This window comes from Phymastichus coffea, unplaced genomic scaffold, assembly GCF_024137745.1.
Source record: "Phymastichus coffea isolate CEN01 unplaced genomic scaffold, Cenicafe_Pcof_1.1 PCOF00020, whole genome shotgun sequence".
Lineage (NCBI taxonomy): Eukaryota > Metazoa > Arthropoda > Insecta > Hymenoptera > Eulophidae > Phymastichus > Phymastichus coffea.
The window spans coordinates 3,297,646-3,313,855 of NW_026706831.1; the positions used below are offsets into that span (position 1 = coordinate 3,297,646).

The 16,210-nt window shown below is 34.8% G+C and overlaps 1 protein-coding gene across 1 annotated transcript in view; it reads right to left on the reverse strand.

Annotated features, from left to right (window-relative positions):
• LOC131675357 (cadherin-87A) overlaps positions 1-16,210 on the reverse strand; it is a 943,248-nt gene that overhangs the window by 86,847 nt on the left and 840,191 nt on the right. The gene's annotated exons all lie outside the window — the stretch shown is intronic.

Sequence of the window (16,210 nt, forward strand, 5' to 3'; positions counted from 1 at the left end):
TTACTCTTTCAAGACTCGGCTCTATGCCTTTTGTATACAAACGAAACCCCAAAAACAATATTTCAGTTTGAAACAATTCAGTTTTATCAATTCTAACCGTAAAATTACTTTGAAGCAATTTTTGGAAAATAATTTGAAGGATTTGTACGTGTCTATTAAAACTCCTTGTTGCGACAACAGTATCATCAATATAAGTCTGCGAGTTTGTATAAATATCAAAAGGATCATCACAACAATTTTCATTTGAATCAACTAAAAATTTAAAATCTTGTGAAAGAGGCGTTAACATGGCTATGTTAAAAGCTCTTATAAGAGCGCTTCCAGCGGTTTTAACACCAAATGGCACTCTTATCCATTGATACATTTTTCCCTCAAATCTAAAAGCTGTCAACGGTCTCGAGTCCTTATGTAACATTACCTGCCAATAACTATTAGTTAAATCTATTTTTGAGAAAAATTTACATTCAAAAAATTGTTGCAACATTTCAGCTATAATTGGAGGAGATTCATGATCATCCTCTATACAATCATTTAACTGTCGTGCGTCTAGGCATATTCTAAGAGTTTTATCCGATTTCATAACTATCCTAATTGGATTACAATATTGACTAATAGCAGGCTCTATAATACTTTGATCCAACATCTCCTTAATAACAAGTGCAAGAGGTTTTCTAAATTCCAAAGGCACTGAATAATGTCTATTAATTTTCGGATTTGGTTTAGCTAATTTTAATTTATGTTCATAACCTATTGCACAACCTGTTTTGTTTGAGAAAAGTTTCTCATATTTATTCAATAATTGTCGGAAAACACTCTTTTCATTTTCGTTCAAATTCTTATTCAATAAAACTATGTTTTTTAATTTTTCATTAAGAGTCATACTATCGTTTTTACATAATATTTTATCTTTATCCTTTTGATGGCAATCACTATTTATACATAATAAACTTTCTTCTGCTTGATTCATAAACATATTAATATTATACGTATTTATTTTTTCACTCGTTATAATTTCATTTATTTCATTATTTTTATTTTTATTTCGCGCTTCATTCTTATCTTCAAGCAGATAATTTGACTCATTTACATTATTAATTTGAAATTTTTCTTTATCTATTCGAACAATATGAATACACGTCACTTCATCTTTATTTGATAGTATGATTCTTTCTAAATCACATTTTTCAAATTTTATGATTTCAGATGGTATAATTTCATGTTTAATTCTAAGCTGTGTCTTCCAATAATCAATCACCAAACCAGCCCTTAAATTAAAATCATTTCCCAGAATAATATCAGTAGACAAAAAAGGCACAACTAGAAAATAATGTGCAATTTGAAAATTATGGATTTTTATGTGCAACAAAATTTGTTTTTTTATATTAGTTGATTTTTTTCCTATTGCTGTTGAGACAACTACATTTGAAACTGGAAGTTCTAATAATTCAAAGTCAATTTTTAATTTATTATAATAGTTTTCTGAAATAGCAGTAATTTGGCTCCCACTATCCACTAAACTCCAAACAGAGCTATTCAAAATATTAATCATAATGCGTGGTGAAGCAGGTATTCTTTTGTTTATGTTCTCAATTTGACCCTTATCATTAACTACTCCATATGATAAATCGTTTTCTAATTCGTGATATAGACGCATTGGCGGGTCAGAGTTCAATACGTCTATACTGAGTTTAAATTATTGTTTAAAACCTGATTATTATTATTATTATTCCCATTTTGATAGTTTGGCGGGGGATGAGATAGATCAGGCAAATTCATTGTAGCTTGATTCGAATTCAAACTCTGGCCGTGCAACCGACCATTAGAGTTTTGTAAACAATTACATTTATGATGATCCTCATACGGACCCTGAAAATGATTACGATCTCTATTTACGCGACCACGACCTCTACCATAACGACCACGATTTCTACTTTGATTAGCGTACATACTTTGTACTTTAAAATTTTGCCAATCTTGTTGTTGATTATTTTGATTGTTTTTATAGTTATTAAATTGATTTTTCCTTTCCATGAAAAGAGTGTCAAGAGTCGACAACGTGGCAACAATTGAATTCGAATCATCACAAGCAACTGAAGCTAAAGATTGACGAGCCTGATAGGGCATTTGTAATACTATATTATGATTCATCTCAAAATCTGACATAGGTGGCATTAAAAACTTTGCTTGTTTTCTTTGTGCAAAAAAGTAAGACTGCAAATTTCCATCTCTCTCTTTGCTAAATTTTCTCGATAACCATTTACTTTTAATTTTTACTTGAATAGGAATAGTATAAAATTTTTTAATAAAAGCAACCTTGAACGACGGGTAATCCGAAAAGTCGGGTTGTAGTTCATACCAATCACGCGCTTTACCGTGAAGAATAACACCTACAATATTTATTTTTCTATTTTCAAAAATTTGTTTGAAACGAAAATATCGTTCGAGTCCGTCCAAAAACTCAAGGGGATTTTGAGTATCCTCATCAGAAAACTCAGGGATTTTAACATCAATATGATTTGTACCTGAATTTCCCAAAATCGCCAAAACGTCCGCAAGCACATTACCCCGTTCGTTGTTCGATCGTTGCGCATCTTGAGGTATAGACTGTGGCGGAGCGACAATGTTTTCAGATTGATTTTCATGCAGAACACGAGCAGCGTCCAGCTCTCGCTGTAGCTGATCTACCTGCTCGACCAGGCCGTTGGCTCTCTCGAACTCAACATTCACAAGCCGCTCTAAACGTGCCACTTCATCGCGATGCCTTTGCGCTTCCTCGCGCTGCCTCTGCTCCAAGCGTGGGTCATCGGGTACAACATTCATTGTTGACTTGTTCTTTCTCGTTCGTTTGGAAAACAAAACAGAATTAGGAAATATTTTCGTTGTCTTTCTTCCAGACCTTGTCACATAGTTCAAATCGTCAGCCATTCATTTTATTAAAATTACGTGAGTTACATAACCGTTGGGTGCCAATATAAAATTATTTTATTTGATATAAATATATATAAAAGAGAAAATGATATAAAAGATAAATTAGTTAACTTAAAATAGTTAAGTCGGTAGAGCAAGACTCGGGCAATCAGATTGAACCAAATAACAAGAAATGAAGTTTATTAGAATTTAAATCAGAACTTATAAAACTATTTATTTAGTTAAATCAATAAATGAAACATGCTTACACTCTCCCGGTGAGACCTGAGATGTATAGATTAAAATCAAAACATTTCCATATTTAACATTCAAACTACGGTTCGTCAACTCGGATACATAATAAAAGATTAGCTCACACTAAGATGCTCGTGGTTCTTCGCTCGCAATGCTCGGTTCTTCTATGCCACACATCTGTCGATGAATATTGAATATTTATAGCTGCCAAGTAATCTCAAAACTGAGAAGAAAAGCGAAACTTGGCTTGCCTCGTCACAATTCCCAATATAGGAGGTAATCACTAAACTGCACTAGTATATCTTGCAACACAAGCAGTGAAATTATCTTGATCCCAGAGCGGATTCTGTCGCAGAAGATAGCCGTTGGAATGTCGTCAAATAGTTGTAAGTCAGAAGGTCCCGCCTTCTGTGGTGTTTCTCGCTGAGTGGCAACCGAGCAAAGGAGAGCGAGCAGCGTTAGAGAGGGGCTTATATAATAGAGCCCGTACATGAAACGACTCCCCACTTACTTACTTACACAAAATTTGAGTAATTCAAATTGATGCGTTACAATATTAAGAATAAAAAAGTCCTCGGATATCATAATATTACCAGCAAAATAATGAAAATATTACCCATAATAATAATAATAATATTTATAATAATTATTTTTAATGCATGGTTACTTCTTCGATATTTTTTCACACAGTGGTAAACAGTAGAGAATATTTTGATTCCTAAACCTGATAAAAAACCAGAACTTGTGACCTCATATAGATCTATTAGCCTTCTACCAGTATTTTCCAAAATCTTTGAAAAACTAATCCTAGCCAGAATTAACCAAATAATATTAGGTAGAAAACTTATCCTAGATCATCAATTCGGCTTCAGGTATAATTATTCTACGATAGAACAAATAAACAGATTATTATCTGTTACGAGGAATGCTATTGAAGAAAAGCAGTATTGTACTGGCATATTTCATGATATTAGTCAGGCTATTGATAAAGTTGTTATAAAAGTCTGCATAAGCTCAAGAGTTTTTTTCCTGAGCACCACTACGAGATACTACAGTTATATCTACAAAACAGAGAGCCTTTCAGATAAAAATAAAGAACAATATATCTAGATGTCAGCTTATAAAAGCAGAAGTACTGCAGGGCAACAATTTATTAGCCTAACAATTTATTTGCTATACACCTCGGGCCTACTAAAGTCCATAAACATTTTAATAGCAACATATGCAGATGATACAGCAATTTTAACAACAAACCTAGAGCCAACAATAGCATCAGAAACATTACAAAAATACATAAATAACCAACTTCAAAGATGATTCAATTCTTGAAGAATAGCAGTAAATTAAAGTAAATCAATACATACAACGTTTACACTTCGAAAAGACACCTATTCACCTATTAGACTGAACGATAAATTTCTCCCACAAAAGTATTCACCTACACCGAAGGTTTACATGAAAAGAATATATCTTTACTAACCGTAAACAATTGAATCTGAAATGGAAGAAACTAGACTGGTTAATGGGAGGAAAATCGAAAATATGTTACCTGTTATAATAAAGCTGTATTCAAACCAATCTGGACTTATAGTATTCGGCTATGAGGTACTGTTGTAAACTCGAATATTAAAATACTTGAAAGATTTCATAGTTCGTGCTACACAGTATAGTATGAGCCCCATGGTTCGTTACAAATGAAATCATTAGAAATAATCTACAAGTTCCATTAGTCAAAGAAGAAATTAAAACATTCTACGAAAAATGTAATTCCAGACTTCAAAATCATCCAAATAAACTTGTCAACAAGCTTCTCAAGACATCCGTTACAAATACCAGACTAATGAAATATAAAATATTAAGCATAAAAATAAATAAATAAATTGATAATGTTATAAACATCTTGTAAAACAATCCTAGTGGAAAAATTCCAATGAAAATTTGATAAAAACCTCTAAATTCTAATAAAAATGTAATCGATAAGCGAATAATTGTGATGAAGTTTTTTTAAATTTCAATGGATAGCAAGGAAAAATGATGTATTATAGTTGAAAAAATAACGAATAATTATGAATTGCTGTTGGAATTGAAAAAAAATTGTCGCATTGACAGGATATTTTGTTGCTACTGAGCGTTGAGTATATACCGAGTGCATTATGTAAATGGTTGGCTTGAAATGAGAATTGTTTAGTTTGCAGAAATCTACGTAATTCTTTTACAAAATTTCGAGTTTCGGTTAATATACTGTTTACTTCAACTAAAACGAGACTTAATTCTGTAGCGTTGAGATTTTCGGTAATACGAGGGTGGTCCGATAAGTACTTAGCCTACAAAAGAAAAACGAAAATTTTGGAAAAGTGGCGTTTTAATTTTCAACAGAGTTTCCTTTTAGTTCGATACACTTGGCCCAGCGATGCTCCAACTTCTTTAACCCGTCTGAAAAATACGTTTCCTCGAGGTCTGAAAAGAAGGCTTCCGTGGGAGCGATTACCTCCTCATTCGACTCAAATTTCTGCCCGGCGAGTGACTTTTTCAAGTTTGGAAACAAAAAGAAGTCGCACGGGGCTTTAGCCAGATTTATGGAGAATACAGTGGATGGGACAGCAGGTCGTAGCCTAATTCGAGCAATTTGGCCATGGCGACGGCACAGGTGTGAGCCGGTGCGTTGTCATGGTGGAAGAGCACTTTTTTCTTCGTCAAATGGGGCCATTTTTTCTGCAATTCGACGTCGAATCGGTCCAATTATTCGGTATAGTACAGCCCTGTGACCGTTTTGCCCCTCTCTAGGTAGTCGATGTAGATCACACCTTGTGAATCCCAGAAAACGGTGGCCATCACCTTTCCGGTCGATGGGGCAGTCTTCGCCTTCTTCGGAAAACTTTCGCCGGGTAAAGTCCACTGTTTCGATTGTTCCTTGGTCTCTGGTGTATACCAGTGGATCCATGTTTTGTCGACTGTCACGAAACGACGCAGAAACTCCTTCGGATTGCGCTTAAATAGCGTCAGACATTGCTCTGAAGTTGTCTCACGGTTGCGCTTGTTGTCCGGAGTGAGCAAACACGGCACCCATCGCGCCGACAGCTTTCTCATGCCCAAAATTTCATGCAGGATATGACCCACGCGGTCTTTTGAGATGCCTACGATCTTAGCTATCTCGCGCACCTTCAATCGTCGATCTGCCAATACGAGATCGTGAATTTTTGTCACGTTATCTTCCGTGGTAGCCGTTTTCGGAGCACATGGACGTGGCTCTTCAAAAATCGACATGCGACTACATTGAAACTCGTTAAACCAATTTTTGACGGCCGCCATCGAAGGAGAAGAGTCACCGTACACAGCATCCAAACGCTTTTTGATTTCGCTGCGCGATTTCCCTTCCAAAAACAAGAATCGAATCACCGACCGATACTGCTCTTTTTCCATTTTTCAAAAATCAACGGACACACTTACTTTCACACGCTCTCAAAAATAAACTACAACTCCGATCCGGCTGAAATCTTGACAGTAACCATCAAGAAGGTTATACTACGTGATAGAATAGTTCTTTTGCGAGAGTGGCGCCATCGGGCGGTGAGGCTAAGTACTTATCGGACCACCCTCGTATAATTATCGATTGCTTGTACAATAAAGCTTTTTTTTTTTTGGAATTTCAATTTTTTGCAACAATTTGTAGATTATTGGTAAATTATATATATGTTTGATCGTACTTGTCTATTTATTCAGTATTATTGCTAAGGTACAGATTTTTGGTATTTTTTAACGCGAGTTCTACGCATTCGATAAAGAGGCTGTCTTATGATGCAACGACATCCCGGCCCCCGCTATTAGAGTCGAAAGCATACGCGTCGAGGGAGGAAATAGTAGCTTCTCGATGCGTTCGGTTTGCCGTTTTTTTTTCGTTAGCTTGATATATAGCGTTATTGATGTAGGCATTTACCTCGGTATGTTTGCAAGCTGTTGATATTTTCTCTAGTATGTCGGTGAAGTTGTCTTGGGAGGTGAGGATGTGTTCCAGCTCAATTGCGGTGATAATATTCCATTTGTCCACTATAAACTTTATTTCTATGGCTTTTTCGAAGGCGATTCCCGGCTGTGTATTATGCGACTCGAACGACAGGGCTTTTAGGTAGGTAGTGGCGGACAGCAGATAAGCAAGGACGATCGTAATTCATAGCATTTTGAGTTCTAGTCAATATTTATTCATTAATTCTGAAATTTTAGATAATATCTGAGAATAGTTCAATACATTCCCAAAGCTCGATTTTGTCAAATAGATCGAGTACTATTGCTGTTAGTTGATTAATTGGTGTTAATAATAGGGTATTTCTAAGTCGTATGTTAATTCTTTTGTTTGTTATTAATTGTTGCCTGGCTATTGCGAAAGATGATTTAAGTGGTGGGCGTTGCGGGTTATTTTCATAAAGTTTGCTGTATTTTTCGAGGATGTTTTTTTATTCTGGATGTGCACCTAGCCATGACTGAGAGACATCTTAGGTAGTGATTATGAAATTCTTTTACAGTTATGATGTTACTTGTATTGAAGGGTAAGTGCTGGCTATGCCAGTCAATCGTGGCGTGATGTTTAAGATTGAATTTAGATATATAGCATTTTTTATATCGTATTGGTTTTGTTTTTTACATATTGAGCATGTTAAGTTTTCGGATGGTCTTACTAGGCATATAATTCTAATTATAATTAGACGGTAGCTGTATTATGCACGAGTTGGAATACATGTGTTAAAGTATGCTATACAAGTTTGCTGAAGTTGTTCACTGCTATAGTATATCATTTCGGCACTGAGAAAGTTCAGCGGAAATCGCGGAATATTTCAATTATCTCGTACTTCTGCAGAACTTCTGGATTGTTTGTTACTATTTTGAGACATTCTAGACAGTTAAAGCTGTTAGCTGGATAGAATGGTATGTGTTTACTGATGTCACAGATAAGCTAAGGTGCTTGAGTAATTGCGAGTAAGTGTCTGTGAATCACTGGCTCGAGTATAAGGAAAAGGTCAGTAACGAATCGTAAATAGCATCTATGACAATACTATAGGACACGGTTGTCGTTACAGAGGATTACTTTATTAAGCTGACACAAGTGCATTATAACCGAGGAGGATTACTTTGAAGGAGATGAAATAGATATTCATGAATAAATAAATAATTTTTGAAAACATACAACGCGACTTTTAGCCATTATAAATTAAGTATAAAGTTCGGATTTTGAAACGCGAAAACGCCAAAAACAAACAGCCGCGTAAGCTTTTGAACTTGCATCACAAAATACATGTAACTCGGCTTCTTTCTTTTGAATGTCCGTAATTTGATAACATCTTGGAATATGAATTAATTCTATATTTTGGAATTCGTTCAGCCATTTCTTCCAAATAGAAAATTCTTTATCTAGAATCGAGTCATCCCAATGAGTTTTACAAAAAACCTAAGGGATCATATACTGACATAATTATCCCGAGGAATTCTCTTTTTGTCGATTTCTTTAAACCCTGTAGAATTTCGGGTGAAATTTTCTTACTATTAAAGTTGAATGTTAATACATCCGATAAACTTAACCATTTCAAACTTAAAGTCTTTTCTACATTGTCGATAGCATTTAAATCTTGTTTTGCGCGATCTGACGGATGAATATTTAATAAGGCCGAATTACAGTTACTTGCCCAACTATACATTTTAAAGGAAGCATTATTATTTATTATTATTTGACAAGCTATTTCATTTGCTTCTTCAACCGATTCGAAACTATCTAGATAATCATCCATATACGAATTTTCAATTAATTTTTGCGCAGCTACAGGAAATTGAGATTAAAAAATCATTGCATTCTTATTTTTTTATATATATAGCGGTACTGGAGGATGATTTTGCACCAAACAATACAACGCGCATTCTTGCTATTCTAGGTTTTATTGATCTATTTTCTAGGCGCCATAAAAATTTTTGCGCATCTCGATCAGAGGGAATGATAAAAAATTTCATAAACAAGTCTTTAATATTGGACTTTATTGCGACCTTGAACTGGCGAAAACGCATTAAGACTCCAAGTAAAGATTTTAATATAGTAATGAGTTATACCTATAGATTCAAGAGAAAAATATTTATTAACTAAATCATGAAGTTCTTTATCATTACGAGATGAATACTTTTTCGGAGAGATTCTAATTAATTTTGTATCGCATATATTAACTTGCGCTTTCATAGAATTGTCAAAATGACCGTGAATTGACCAGCCTAATAAGCATCGTGAAACTATTAAATCGTCTTTGAATATTCCACGTACTTCTCGAAAATTAAAATCTAGGATTACCTTATTTAACGTGCGGTAGTCGAATACGATCTGCGGGGGCTGTTTATCGTCGATTTTAGTATTTTTACCTTTACTTAATAATTCTTGCATTTGTTCGTTAATAAATGTATTAAATTGGGGGGGGGGGGGGTGTTTGAATTGTCTTAGTCTGATTGAAACTTCTGAAGTAGTATTAATTTCGTGTTTAATTAGGTTGGTAGTTTCTAATTTGTCTCCTTTTAAGTGAAATCGATCGTGATATGTGCTAATAATATTTTCTATGCATTTGCGCTATTCTTACTGGATATGAGCGAGTTTATTGGTGCTCTAATCTTTTGTTTTTATTTTCTGCAGTAGTTGTTAATATAATGGCTGATTATGTATGCACGAGAAAAGCTTACGATTTACCCCTGATCATTATGCGCGCTTTTAATAGAGCGTTTAAGGCGTTACTGATCACGTGTGCTTGCTGTAAGCTCTCTTTTGAATCGATAATTGGTTGAAAACTTATATTAAGCAGCTCACTTAGATATATTGGATCTGTTTCTAATTCTGTTGAAGAGTTTCTGATAAACTGAGTGATTTCGATAATTGATTCTCCTAATTCTGATATTTCTAATTTATCCAATTTATCTGATATTTCTGATATTTCTAATTAATCTGATTTTTCTAATATTTCTGATTTATCTGATTTTTCTGATATTTGTGATTTATCTAATTTTCCTGATATTTTTGGTTTATTTAATTTTTCTGATTTTACTGATTTTCAATTTTACTGATTCTACTGATTTTTTAATAATTTCGGATAATATTTTCAGAGCTTGTAATAGGTCTAATTTATCTGAGATTTTATTTTTATTATTTTGTTATGATTGTAAATTTTTTTCAGATGAATTGGTACTCGTTTCTACAGATTTTTCAGGCACAGATATTGATTGTTTCGGGTCTTTGGAATAATCATTTACGGATATTTTCTTTAGAAAATAATGGTCAGACTTTGCTTTTGTCAGGGTATGATTTCCTTCGAGACGCTGTGTTGCCGTTTCAAATTCAAGGTATGAAACAGTTTTATAGCTTTTACCGCTTCCCACGTGGCAAGAGCCTTTTGGAGCACCGTTTTTTTTTGTGTGCCATGTGAGATGGCAGAAGTGCTTGACATATTTTGTCGCTTCGTATCTCTCGCTGTGCTTTCTGTTCACGTTTGGCTTTGCTGTTGTCGAAGTTGAATTTTTTTCATTCATGTTTATGGCGTTTGGTATTTTTCTTTCTTCTATCGTGGTCTCATTGTGTTGTACTATTGCTTTTTGTACATTACATACGTAATACGGCTACTGCGAAGCATTTAATTTATTTTCAAAATTGAAGAAACAATTATTAATTCTTATATAATTTTTGGATAGTCAATTTGGGTCTTATATATTCTGAGTGTATTGTTTCCGATTATGCCACCTTCCTGAATAGGAAAGTTATCAGGTATTAAATGGAAAGTTAAGCAAAGGTTGTGAAGTTATAATGCTACTTTTCCAAGAGTTATTATGCTTTCTTGAACAATCCCTTTTAGTTCTAAAAATTCTTGAGTATTCACAATAGCGTAATTGGTTTTCTTTTAATATTTTTAATATTGAGACTGCTGTACTTATATCTTCTAGAAAGCGTAGTGTTTCTAAAGAGATAACTGGTGATTCATTATTAAGGAGTAACAAAACAGTTTTTTGTATTCGGTAATTTATTGCTGGATTTATGTCGGTACTGTTTTTATTGCGATTCTTGTATTACACCGTTTACCCGAGTATTTCTCCCTTTTTCCGTTATTTGTAATTTTTGATTGTTTAGTTTTTTTTTCTGGAAATCTATTTGCCAATTTCCAATGGTCAGGCTCTTTACAGTAATTATGAATAGAAGGGTATGTTTGAGGTGGCTTTTGTTACGTATTATTATCTTTAATTGCTGTATTAATATTTGCTGATTGTATTTGATTTCGATGGATGATCCAGTTTGTTTGCGGTATTATTTGAAGAGTAGTGTTAGCGTCGTTGAGGCGTTGTGGCTCTCCACATAGTGGGCGTTTACTTTTTGAGTACTGCTCTGTTTGACGCTACTGTGTCGGTATACTTTAACTCTGTGGAATGCGGAACGAACAAGTTTTTGCTGTATTATTCGGTTTATTACAAATTTTGTAGATTGCTATGCGTTCATTGCTTTTATTAATCGTATGTTTTCAGCTTTCAATTGCACTAGCGTTTTTACTGTTTCAGTTAGTTCCTCAGGCTCATATATGTTAAATTCTTTTTCAATGTCGATTGCCTTTGCTGTCGCTTATTCGAAATTGTTTGCGTCTCTCATGTGCGCTTTAATTATCTAGTATAGCACACGGATGGAAAATTTTACATTATCTTTTTCTAAATGTACCATAAATTCATAGTGGTTATGATTTTTTTTGATTGCCGCTTCATATGATTCGCCAGCTACTGTTTTTACTTTGGCTGAAACTGTTACTAGATTTTTGCCGCGTTTTTGTTATAAAGTAGCTAATTCGCCTGATAGTTTTTGCGGATTCGAATATTAAATTTAAACATTTTATGAAGTGTTTGATGTTCATAAAGTTTTTTTCCTGCACGCTTTTTAATGCTTCGTCATTTAGGCGTATTTTTTAAATTTTAGCTAGGGTAACTTCGTTTACTTCGGGCACTATGCTACGTGCTTCGCGACAACTGTCTATAAATTGATGTAACGGTATATTAAATCTATTGAATTTTGGTACAACTGTGATTAGATCTTTAAGGCTGAAATTTTTTATTGATGATACTACATTACTCTCTGATGTATTTAATATTGTTGCTGGATACGTGTTTGGTGTGTAATATGCGGCAGTAGGTGTGTTAGTAAATTATAATATTTTAGGTGCGATTACGTAACGTGTATTATTTTTCGGTGGAATTTCCCAGTGTGTACTCTGGTCATTTGGATTTTTATTGCTAAGTGTAGGTTGTGTGTTTTCGGAAATATTATTTTGAGCAAGCTGGGGGATGTCCATCGGAGGAAAGGTTTCATTGTTGTCAGCAATAATGGATTCGTACAGGGTTTTGCTGTCGGTTTCCACGCTAACTAATTCGAGTGTTGGACTTTCTGTAGATTCTAATTTTTTTCTTCTTGTTTTTTTGTCTACGATAGCTTGCAGTAAATTTGTAGAATTCAGATTTTTCTAATGTAAGCTTGATTAAAATATCAAATATTAAATCGCCCATGCAGATTTTGTTGAGTGGTTCTGTGTTCATATAGTCTTGTAAATTAAATTTTACTCATTGCAGTTCTTCTAAGCGCGTTATCCTTTTTCTATGGTAGGTGTAAATCTATTTTATAAATATGTAATACATTCTAATATCGATGGTACTCTATTCTGCGTAAACATTTTTTCAATTTCAGATATTTTACGTGCAATAATTTCGCGTATGATTGCTTGGTTGGTTTGCTGGTTTGTTTTGTTAGTATTTTTCTATTATGTTAACTGTAGTCCTAATTACCTAAGCTCGGACCCCCCCCCCCATCGTTACGTCTACGCCAAATGATATTTAGACGTAAGGTTCAAAGTGAATTGGTAGTGTCTTAGGACTAAGTAGGGAACCACCCAAACCCTCCGCCTCCGATTTTTCTGCAATTGAGATATGTTATAGTTCGTAAAAAAGTAAAAGACCAGTATTTTTTTTTTATCGGCGGAAAAAAACTATCTAAGGGATGAAACCCACCCCCAAAAAATAGCCCCAAAAGAAGTTTTTAGCAATATCTTGTAATGAATATTTTTTTGTTGTAATGAATAATGAAACAACTTGTTGTAATGAATATTTTTTTTATAAAAAAAAAAAAACATAAAATACTTATAAAAAAAGTAACAGACACATATCAATTTAGCCCCGGGGATTGCAACGCCTACGTTGTATAGAGGAAAAATTGTATTTTTAAGTGTATTTTTACATTACAAAATCAAAAAATTTAAAAAATGATATTCCAGGAGAAAATGATAAAACAAAATTGACGTGTTTCGGGGTTTTCCTATTATCTATTATTTCGAGGGTGACCTACCCCTTAATGTTATTAATAAAATATAAGCAGTTGTTAATCACAGATTGTGCTGGTTATTTCATGTTCTATGACGTTAAAAAAAGCCAAGCACATATACACTTTTGTTCTGCCGAATAAACTATTTAGAGGGTGAAAGCTACCCCTGAAAGTTACCCCTTAACACCATTTTATAGCGAAATTTTCGTATTTCATGCACAGAAACAAACTCTAAAAAATTCTTTTAAAAAATTTCAGCTCAATATATGGATTTCGTCTACAGGGGTTGCAACCCCCTAAGTCGCCTGAAAGAAAAGCTATGTTTTCAAATATTTTCTTGCAAAATTTTTTCAGAAGAAATGAAGTTTATGAAATTCCGTTCAAAATCTAACACAAAAGTATACAGTATCCGTCACCAGGGGCTGTTACCCCTTCATTGGAGAGTAAACAGAGTATTCATTTGTTGCTCTGATCCCCTACCACCCCGAACCTAATTTCCTTAAACCTCGAGCTAGTTACCCTGCTACACTATAACCCGTTACTCCTACACCCCAATTTCATCAACCCTCGAGCTGGTTACCCTGCCACGCTGTAACCCCAAACTCTTAACCCCAATTTCCTTAACCCTCGAGCTGGTTACCCTGCTACGCTCTAACCCCGAAATCCTACACCCCAATTTCATAAATCCTCGAGCTAGTTACCCTATCACGCTCTAACCTCGAACTCCTACACCCGATTTTCATCAATCCTCGAGCTGGTTACCCTGCCATGCTGTAACCCCAAACTCATAACCCCAATTTCCTTAATCCTCGAGCTGGTTACCCTGCCACGCTGTAACCCCAAACTCTTAACCCCAATTTCCTTAACCCTCGAGCTGGTTACCCTGCTACGCTCTAACCTCGAAATCCTATACCCCAATTTCATAAATCCTCGAGCTGGTTACCCTGCCACGCTCTAACCCCGAACTCCTACACCGGATTTTCATCAATCCTCGAGCTGGTTACCCTGCCACGCTGTAACCCCAAACTCTTAACCCCAATTTCCTTAACCCTCGAGCTGGTTACCCTGCTACGCTCTAACCTCGAAATCCTATACCCCAATTTCATAAATCCTCGAGCTGGTTACCCTGCCACGCTCTAACCCCGAACTCCTACACCGGATTTTCATCAATCCTCGAGCTGGTTACCCTGCCACGCTGTAACCCCAAACTCTTAACCCCAATTTCCTTAACCCTCGAGCTGGTTACCCTGCTACGCTCTAACCCCGAAATCCTACCCCCAATTTTATAAATCCTCGAGCTGGTTACCCTGCCACGCTCTAACCCCAAACTCCTACACCCGATTTTCATCAATCCTCGAGCTGGTTACCCTGCCACGCTGTAACAACAAACTCTTAACCCCAATTTCATCAACCCTCGAGCTGGTTACCCTGCCACGCTGTAACCCCAAACTTTTATCCTCAACTTCCTTAACCCTCGAGCTGGTTACCCTGCCATCTACATTTTTTGAATATAAAAAAACGATCCACGCTCATTATCACTGTACATATTGTGAACAATAATGATACTCTTTAAATAAATGCTGTAGACATATTATGTTCTTGCACCATGCACATTTTATAATTGCTATTTTCTCACAAAAGATAGACTGTTCTGAAATTTCGAAGCAATATTCAAGAGGATTGTCGAACGAATCAGGTTTTTTATCCAAGTACCCACTTTTGTACCAAGCATATTCAAATACGCTTTTGAATCTAGGTGAATATAATTGATTATGTGTGATAGACTGTAATTTTATAAAATTATTCCTCTCATGTAAACTGACGTCTGATCCGAATAAAATAATGGCAACAGATATTATTCTTAAAAAGTTTTTCTAAAATCGAAAACTGAATTCATTAAGTGGTTGAATTTTGCCTGTCGTACCCTTAGGAATTGACATCAATCGAAAATTTGTATCTGCTGGTGTCACTTCTCTTAGAGTTCGTTCAGACTGTCCACTCCATATGTCTAGTAATAAAACTGCTGTTATCCCACAGTTAGGAAAAAATACACGTTGCAACCATGTTTGAAGTAATCCACTCGACAGCTTTCCTGATGCACTTGCTCGCAAAAATATATTAGGTGCATTAAATATTTTTTTTTAAACAATGGGTCCAAACTCTCTGTTTGTTTCTTTTAATACCATAAAGCAATATATGATAGCAATGTAGCTTCTGCAGATATTGTCGCTTAAATCGTATAACTATACGTAGTCGATGATACTGATTGTACTACTGATTCGACTGTCTTCTTACCTTTTTCGCTCAATGTTCTGCCAGTATGCATTTCTAAATTGAATCTACTTTGATCGGAATTATATATGTTACTTGCAATTTTGGTTGATAATTCTGTTTTTATGAGGTTGATAAAATTTTGACAATCTAACTTTAAACTAGTCTCATTTTCAACAGATACTTTAGTCACATACTTAGTTATTTTACGGGATACAATTTTATGCTTTTTTTGAATAGTAATATTCAATTGGGGGAAGCTTTAAACCACGGCATATCTAACTCATACTTTTATTGTAAAGCCCATTTTTTATGATCTAAATCATGTTACTGTCAACTTCTAATCTAAAGCATCTTTGAGTTGTTGTAAAGTATATTCTGAAACTTCAAACAGATTCTCTCTTTTAGTCCCGCCTGTCAAAATTT